This window comes from Oncorhynchus clarkii, chromosome 7 (genome assembly GCF_045791955.1).
Source record: "Oncorhynchus clarkii lewisi isolate Uvic-CL-2024 chromosome 7, UVic_Ocla_1.0, whole genome shotgun sequence".
NCBI classification, from domain to species: domain Eukaryota; kingdom Metazoa; phylum Chordata; class Actinopteri; order Salmoniformes; family Salmonidae; genus Oncorhynchus; species Oncorhynchus clarkii.
This window is the reverse complement of record NC_092153.1, coordinates 63,137,893-63,147,632: the sequence shown is the minus strand read 5'-3', so window position 1 is coordinate 63,147,632 and position 9,740 is coordinate 63,137,893. Positions and strand designations below refer to the sequence as shown.

The following is a 9,740-nucleotide window of genomic DNA, read 5'->3' as shown; positions in this document are numbered from 1 at the left end:
GAGCCCAGTGACATCAACAGCCCTGCCAGAGGTACAGCACTGACAGCTTTGACTCCAGTTAGGACACGAGTGACTAGTCTTGCGTTGCCATACCTCCAAGACATGACCAAAAAAAACAGCAATCACCATAACCACCAGTCATGGTGATAAGTATAGAATCAGTATGATAGAGGTAGACCAGTCATGGTAATGAGTATAGGATCAGTATGATAGAGGTAGACCAGTCATGGTAATGAGTATAGGATCCGTATGATAGAGGTAGGCCAGTCATGGTAATGGGTATAGAATCAGTATGATAGAGGTATACTAGTCATGGTAATGAGTATAGGATCAGCATGATAGAGGTATACTAGTCATGGTAATGAGTATAGGATCCGTATGATAGAGGTAGGCCAGTCATGGTAATGAGTATAGAATCAGTATGATAGAGGTAGACCAGTCATGGTAATGAGTATCGAATCAGTATGATAGAGGTAGACCAGTCATGGTAATGAGTATAGGATCAGCATGATAGAGGTATACTAATCATGGTAATGAGTATAGGATCCGTATGATAGAGGTAGGCCAGTCATGGTAATGAATACACTGATAGGGTTCTACCAAGAACCGATTTGATATGAATAACCCTTTTTGGAAGACAATGGTTTTTTGTAAGGCGAAGGGTTCTACCTAGAACATTTAACATCCTAAGAACCATTTTTGGAAGAACCATTTTTGATTAAAGCAAGGACTCGTTGAAGGCAAGAAACATTCTTTGTAAGGCAAGAATGGTTCTACATACAGCCATATATCATAATTCCCAGCATGCTCTATTGCAGGGGGATTTTCAGAATTGTTTCAATATCTGTGTTTTTGCTTATACTTTGTATTCAGAATGTATTCAGACCCCTTTATTTGTTCCACATTTTGTTGTGTTGCAGCCTGGTTTTAAACTGATTTAATTGAGGCGTTTTGTCACTGGCCTAGACGCAATACTCCATAATGTAAAAACGGAATTAGGCTTTTTGAAATGTATACAAATTAATTAAATGAAAAGCTGAAATGTTTTGAGTCAGTAAATATTCAACCCCTTCTTTATGGCAAGCCTAAATAACCAGTTAAATTGATCTAAATGTAATCCAGTGGAGGCTCCTCAGAGGAGGAAGGGGAGAACCATCCTCCTCAGGGAATTTCATAAAAATAAAATGGTAAAACATGAAAAGTTATCCTTTTTAGATAAAACTATTCAAAATATTTTAACGTTTTCAAATAATTTATTAAAACACTGTTTTGCAATGAAGGTCTACAGTAGCCTCAACAGCACCAGTTTCCATCCTCCTCTTGGTACATTGACTTCAATACTGAACATAGGAGGCTCTTGGTTCTCACCCCCTTCCATAGACTTACACAGTAATTATGACGTCCTCCAGAAGTAGTCCTCCAACCTATCAGAACTCTTGCAGCATTAACTGACATGTTGTCCACCCAATCAAATGAATGAATCTAATGAGAATGAGTCTAGTACTAGTATGAATCTAGTACTGAAAGCATAAGCTACAGCTAGCTAGCACTGCAGTGCATGAAATGAGGTGAGTAGTTGACTCAAAGAGAGAGAACGACAATAGTTTTCAACAAATTAATTTCTTCAAAAATGAAAGAGAAGCAAGAGAGAGAGAGATTTCGTCATAAAAAAATGTCACTATGAGTATCCAACACAACACTTCCAAGTTAATGTAAGCTTTTGGTTGTATTAATTTATTGCCACCTGGGCGCGCCAGTGTAATAGGCAAGGGTGTTGCACACTGTAACTTCACTGCATGAATGTAGTGGGTTTACTTACGCATTAGTTCTATTAGCTATGTTATATTAGCCAATATGGGGACAACGATGTAGGCTGTGTGTAGCGGTTATGAAATGGTTTGGCTTGGAAAGTTTTTTTCGCCTGGTCACATACAGCTGATGTGGTGTTCATTGAAGTCCACAAACGAAGGGAAAACATGAGAGGAGGAGAGTGCATAGAGGGTAGAATGAATACAACGTGGCTGCTATGATCAGGGGTGTATTCTTTCCTCCGATTTGGTTGAAAAACGTTTCTTAAATGGAAGCAAACAGAACAGGGATAAAAATAACGGAATTTGTCCAATCGAAACTCATGTTTGCAACTGTTGGACTAATGATTACACCCTAGATAAGCTACAGTGCCTTGCGAAAGTATTCGGCCCCCTTGAACTTTGCGACCTTTTGCCACATTTCAGGCTTCAAACATAAAGATATAAAACTGTATTTTTTTGTGAAGAATCAACAACAAGTGGGACACAATCATGAAGTGGAACGACATTTTTTGGATATTTCAAACTTTTTTAACAAATCAAAAACTGAAAAAAAAAGCTTGAAAAATTGCCCCCTTAAGTTAATACTTTGTAGCGCTGAGATTACAGCTGTAAAATCAGTTTTTATGACATTTTTTCCCATTCCTCCTTGCAAAACAGCTCGAGCTCAGTGAGGTTGGATGGAGAGCATTTGTGAACAGCAGTTTTCAGTTCTTTCCACAGATTCTCGATTGGATTCAGGTCTGGACTTTGACTTGGCCATTCTAACACCTGGATATGTTTATTTTTGAACCATTCCATTGTAGATTTTGCTTTATGTTTTGGATCATTGTCTTGTAGGAAGACAAATCTCCGTCCCAGTCCCTCTTGCAGACTCCATCAGGTTTTCTTCAGAATGGTCCTGTAGCAACCATCTTCCCTGTCCCTGCTGAAGAAAAGCAGGCCCAAACCATGATGCTGCCACCACCATGTTTGACAGTGGGGATGGTGTGTTCAGGGTGATGCGCTGTGTTGTTTTTACGCCAAACATAACGTTTTGCATTGTTGCCAAAAAGTTCAATTTTGGTTTCATCTGACCAGAGCACCTTCTTCCACATGTTTGGTGTGTCTCCCAGGTGGCTTGTGGCAAACTTTAAACAACACTTTTTATGGATATCTTTAAGAAATGGCTTTCTTCTTGCCACTCTTCCATAAATTCCAGATTTGTGCAATATACAACTGATTGTTGTCCTATGGACAGAGTCTCCCACCTCAGCTGTAGATCTCTGCAGTTCATCCAGAGTGATCATGGGCCTCTTGGCTGCATCTCTGATCAGTCTTATCCTTGTATGAGCTGAAAGTTTAGAGGGACGGCCAGGTCTTGGTAGATTTGCAGTGGTCTGATACTCCTTCCATTTCAATATTATCGCTTGCACAGTGCTCCTTGGGATGTTTAAAGCTTGGGAAATCTTTTTGTATCCAAATCCGGCTTTAAACTTCTTCACAACAGTATCTCGGACCTGCCTGGTGTGTTCCTTGTTCTTCATGATGCTCTCTGCGCTTTTGACGGACCTCTGAGACTATCACAGTGCAGGTGCATTTATACGGAGACTTGATTACACACAGGTGGATTGTATTTATCATCATTAGTCATTTAGGTCAACATTGGATCATTCAGAGATCCTCACTGAACTTCTGGAGAGAGTTTGCTGCACTGAAAGTAAAGGGGCTGAATAATTTTGCACGCCCAATTTTTCATTTTTGATTTGTTAAAAAAGTTTGAAATATCCAATAAATGTCGTTCCACTTCATGATTGTGTTCCACTTGTTGTTGATTCTTCACAAAAAAATACAGTTTTATATCTTTATGTTTGAAGCCTGAAATGTGGCAAAAGGTCGCAAAGTTCAAGGGGGCCGAATACTTTCGCCAGGCACTGTAGATGCAGGCAAGAGTGTGAAAGGCGGTATTAAATGTGTCACTGTCTGTCATCTCAAAATTTTCTCTCGACCTGTGTGCACCTACATTGTAAATTTTCATTAATAGGCAAGGGTGTTGCAACCTCATGATGGGCATAGGGAAAATTTGAGTATCATGTAGTAGCCTAAACGTATCAATGTTATATTTAACTGGGTGAATGGAATATGAATGACAGTCATCCAACATGCTGTAAAAGAAATAAGGCCATGCAAATTTAAAAAAGCATCATCCTCCCTCATCAAAAACAGCACTGACCGCCACTGATGTAATCACAAAAGTAATTATTTATTATGAGAGGGCCTTAAACAATAACTAATAATGCCAAGAAAGGTTAAACTCCAAGAAAGGTTAAACTCCACAATACTAACCTAATTGACAGAGGGAAAAGAAGGAAGCCTATTCATAACACAAATATTCCAAAACATGTATCCTGTTTGCAACAAGGCACTAAAGTAATACTGCAAAAAAAGTGGCAGAGCAATTCACTTTTTGTCCTGAATATAAAGCATTATGTTTGGGCAAATCCAATACAACACATTACTCAGTACCATTCTCCATATTTTCAAGCATGGTGGTGGCTGCATCATGTTATGGGTATGCTAGTAATCGTTAAGGACTGGGGAGTTTTTCAGGATAAAAAATAAATGGAATGGAGCTAAGCACAGGCAAAATTCTAGAGGAAAACCTGATTCAGTCTACTTTCCACCAGACACTGGGAGATTAATTCAAGGCCAAATCTACATTGAAGTTGCTTACTAAGAAGACAGTGAATGTTCATGAGTGGCCTAGTTACAGTTTTGACTTAAATCTACTTGAAAATCTATGGCAAGACCTGGAAATGGTTGTCTAGCAATGATCAACGACTTGAAAATGGGTGTCTAGCAATGATCAACAACCTGAAAATGGGTGTCTAGCAATGATCAACGACCTGACAATGGGTGTCTAGCAATGATCAACGACCTGACAATGGGTGTCTAGCAATGATCAACGACCTGAAAATGGGTGTCTAGCAATGATCAACAAGCAATTTGACAGAGCTTGAAGAATATTGGGCAAATGTTGCACAATTTTTTTGTTTGTTTTAACTAGGCAAGTCAGTTAAGAACAAATTATTGTTTTCAATGATGGCCTAGGAACAATGGGTTAACTGTTCAGGGGCAGAACGACAGATTTGTACCTTGTCAGCTCGGGGATTTGAACTTGCAACCGGTCACTAGTCCAACACTCTAACCACTAGGCTACCCTGCCGCCACATGCTGAGGTGGAACGCTCCTACAGACTTAACAAGAAAAACTCACAGCTGTAATCGCTGCCAAACGTGCTTCTATAAAGTATTGACTCAGGGGTGTGAATACTTATGTAAATTTGATATCTGTATTTTATATTCAATACATTTTGTTAATCTTTAAAAACATGTTTTCACTTTTTCGTTATGGGGTATTGTGTGTAGATTGGTGAGAACAAAAATCTATTGAATCAATTTTGATTTCAGGCTGTAACACCACAAAATGTGGACTAAGTCAAGGGGGATGAATACATTGTGAAGGCATTGATTATTTGATTAAATAAATAACAACATACATTTTTCTAATGTGGCCTATAAACTTTTAACTAGGCTCTCAAAGAAAGGCCTTAAATTATTATTGAAATTATTGTCATAAATCATTACATTTTAAAGGTTAATAAGGCTCGTAGAACCGTTCATAGACGATTCTAGGAAGAACCCTCCAAAGATAAAATGGTTCTCGGTTGATCCCTTCATAGAAGGTTCTAGGGAGAACAATATACAGGGGTTCTATGAAGAACCTTTAAATGATAAAATGATTATTGGTAGAACCCTTCATAGAAGGTTCTAGGGAGAACAATATACAGGGGTTCTATGAAGAACCCTACATAGACGGTTCTAGGTAGAACCCTTTACAAAAAGGGTTCCCCTATGACCCTCAAACTCAACTATGGACCTCGAAGCCAGTTCCACTGCATTTTTTCATTGTTCCCCCTCGAACAAAGGACTAATTTAGACCTGAGACACCAGGTGGGTGCAATTACTTATCAGGTAGAACAGAAAATCAGCAGGCTCCAGACCTAGGATAAGAGTTAACTCCTGCCCTATGGGGACAAACCGAAGAACCCTATACGGTTCTATTTAGCAACTTTTTTTCTAAGAGTCTACAGGCCAGTCATGGTAATGAGCATTTAAAAAATAATGTTTTAACCTTTTTAACTAGGCAAGTTAGTTAAGAACAAATTCTTATTTTCAATGACGGCCTAGGAACTGTGGGTTAACTGCCTTGTTCAGGGGCAGAACGACAGATTTTTACCTTGTCAGCTCGGGGATTCGATCTTGCAACCTTCCGGTATAGGATCAGCATGATAGATGTAGGCCAGTCACTGTAATGAGTATAGGATCAGCATGATAGATGTAGTCCAGTCATGGTAATGAGTTTAGGATCACTATCATAGATGTAGGCCAGTCACTGTAATGAGTATAGGATCAGCATGATAGATGTAGTCCAGTCATGGTAATGAGTTTAGGATCAGCATCATAGATGTAGACCAGTCACTGTCATGAGTATAGGATCAGCATGATAGATGTAGTCCAGTCATGGTAATGAGTTTAGGATCAGCATCATAGATGTAGATGTGTAGATGGTAAGATTTTGTCACCGCAGTGGTCAACCTGTCTATTGGCGTTAGAAAAGTAGGGTTGTTTGTGTGCATGCGTGCCTGCAAAAGAGAGAAAGAGAAAGAAAAAAAGAAAAAGAAAAAGAAAAAAAGAGAAAGAAAGAAAGAAAAAGAAAGAAAGGTAGAAAGAAAAGAAGAGGCACTGTAGTGAGGGAGCGAGAGAGCTTTGGCAATATGTTTCAATACGTTTTGGCAATATGTACGTTGTTATGTCATGCCAATGAAACAGAGAGACAGAGATGGTTGGAGTCCTGCTCTGCTCAGTGAGGCTGCAGGGGGAGGAGGGGGGGGGGAGATGGTGCAGGGATGAACCAGGGAATGTTTGGCAGATTTTCAAATAGGGTAAGAAATAAGCCTTTAACTCATTCTGATGACTGAAGGCAGGCAGAGACACATCTTGGATTCAGACTCTCCTGAGTCTTTGTATTAAAGGGAGGGTGTCCTCCTCTCACTCCTATCACCTCAGGTCTACTTGTATCCTTAGTTACTTTTGAACTTCGGTAACAAAATGGAAACTTTGAGCAAGTGAAACGTCTTCTTTTGAGTCATGCCTCTAATATAATTTATTGTCTGAATGCATGCTTTTTGTCATTGAGTAAAGCGTAGCATCTTTTGTATTGCATTAGGGTTTATGAAGTAGAGGTTATTGTAGTAAACGTAAGACTTATTTGAAATGTGAGTATCCCTTCAAGACAGACTTATTTTTTTCTTATACCACTTGATATAGTACTGTATGCCGTTCATACGTACGTTATCTCAGACAGCTCTGGCCTGATTTTGACCTATCTTGGGTAAATGATGCATCTTGCCATAGATATCTGGCATTTACAAAATTACACTGATTGGCCCAAGGCGGGAGCTATAGTAGTTAACTGAACTTTGCGAATCACACCAGAGAGTAAGCAGTGAAGCGAGGGGGATATCTGGGCCCAAAATCTGTCTTCTCCAGCAGGTGGCGTTTTTTCTTTGGCACATGACATGGAGTACAGGGAGTGGATTAGCTAAAGAGACTGCAGGGCTCAACTTTCAACATTCTTTATGCTCTATATTCACTGTAAATTCACACAGTTAGGCCTAAACTGTATTTCTAAAAACAATATATATATTTGTTTTACCTTACTTTAACTAGGCAAGTCAGTTAAGAACAAATTCTTATTTACAATGACGGCCTACCCCAGCTAAACCAGGACAACGCTACTCTATCGGACTCCCAATCACAGCTGGTTGTGATACAGCCTGGAATCGAACCAGGGTCTGTAGTGACACCTCTAGCACTGAGATGCAGTGTACCACTGTACCACTCGGGAGCCATGTAAAGAATACATGATTTCATTAGTGGAGTGATTACCCCATTGTGGTAAACAATGCAGAGGAGCAACCTCATGCTTCAGCCATGTAGCCACCAGGCTGCATTAGATAGGTGATCGTTCTTCAGCCATGTAGCCACCATGCTGCATCATACAGGTGACCATGCTTCAGCCATGTAGCCACCAGGCTGCATTAGATAGGTGATCGTTCTTCAGCCATGTAGCCACCATGCTGCATCATACAGGTGACCATGCTTCAGCCATGTAGCCACCATGCTGCATCATACAGGCGACCATGCTTCAGCCATGTTGACGCCATGCTGCATCAGCCAGGTGATCATTCTTATTGCTAAAATAACATCAATATGTTATCGGGCTCATTTCTGGGTGAGAATATTACATTTTAAATGGTTTAATAAAAGCTATCTGTCATCATTGAGAGATGGTTTTATTTTTGTTTTCCAAACAAGCAGTGTAAATATCAGATCTTATGGTTGGTTATAATATAAGGTATTTGCCCAGACTGTAAATGAAGCGCTGCATCATTCATGGGGGGCGACATATTTACTGTTGTATTGTTGAGCTTTGGTGTTTCTTCATTTCTGCCATATTGCCTTCAAATATTTGGCACAATGAGTCCTATACATTCTAGCCAACACACTGTATTGACAGTTTCATGACCACTAACTTCTATATCCTCACCCATATGCCTATCTTCCTGTTGTATCTCATTCCATTCCAAATTAAGTTATATTTTGTACTTCACATTTTTTGACAGTTTTGCATGTGTCCCACAGAAGCATCAAGCGAAATGTTTAATTCAGCTTCTTATTGGGGCCCAGGTTGATGGCATGTCCTCACATCTTCTTGCGGCAGTTGACAGCATGAGAATGGAGGCGAGCGTAGCACTTGCGGCAGATCATTTTGTCTCAGTTGTCCTTCTGGGATAGCTGATGGCTCAAGAGATGGCTCGATGATGCCTCCACGCAGACACAGCACAAAATGCAGGGTGGACTCTTTCTGGATGTTGTAGTGTGACAAGGTGTGACCATCTTCAAGCTATTTGCCAGTGAAGATCAGACCCTGCTGATTAGGATGAATACCTTCCTTACCCTGGATCTTGGCCTTGACATTTTCAATAGCATCGCTGGGCTCAACCTCAAGGGTGATGTTTTTTTCCGTCAACGTCTTCACAAAGATCTGCATCTTGGCAGGCCAGCCGCTAGCTGAGCCTCAACATATGTTTTGAACTCAAATTCCAGTAGCGCATTCGATAATTTTCCTAAGAAATTCTTCTGAATAATACATGTCCTTTTAAACAGAAAAACACAAAAGGAGACTGAGTAGGAGGAGGATGATAATTCCTGGGGAAGTTAGACCAGCACAACAGGCTCCCTGGAGACCAAACTGATGTTTACATTTGAGCTGCATCAAAGACACATCACAGCACATGCCAGTGATGCCACTGAGCCCCAGGAAGGAAGGCCTGCCTAGCTTGTCACAGAAACGTCTTCTCAGGTTTGTTGCTTGACGGTGCTAAATTCATTAATGAGAAAGAATGAGCTGATTTGAGAGGAGAAGACTAGACAAGGACTTCCTTGTTGGAAATCGTATGACTTTTTAAACAAGGTTTCAGGATAGACACTTCGCTCTATGTGAGCTTTTGAGCTTTTTCTAAATGAACCTGTGAATAAATGAGACGCTCTGGAAACGTGGAATATTGGTAAGATTAATATGAAAGAGAGAACATTTGCTATATAAGTACAATATACAGTATATTAGGGGTCCCCAATAAGTGGCCTGCGGGCTGAACAGGATTTTATTTGGCCGCAATGTTTTCTGAGCAAAACATTTTGTATACCAGTAAAAACTTTGGATAATAGTCCAAATAAATAAAAACCCTTCAATGAGTAGGTGTGTCCAAACTTTTGACTGGTACTGTATATATAGATACAGTGACTTCAGAAAGTATTCACAGGCCTA

The 9,740-nt window shown here is 40.0% G+C and overlaps 1 pseudogene; it reads right to left on the bottom strand.

Annotated features, from left to right (window-relative positions):
• Window positions 1–8,572: 8,572 nt before the first annotated feature.
• On the bottom strand, window positions 8,573–8,979 carry LOC139412657 (ubiquitin-ribosomal protein eL40 fusion protein-like; annotated as a pseudogene).
• Between the last annotated feature and the right edge of the window lie 761 nt (window positions 8,980–9,740).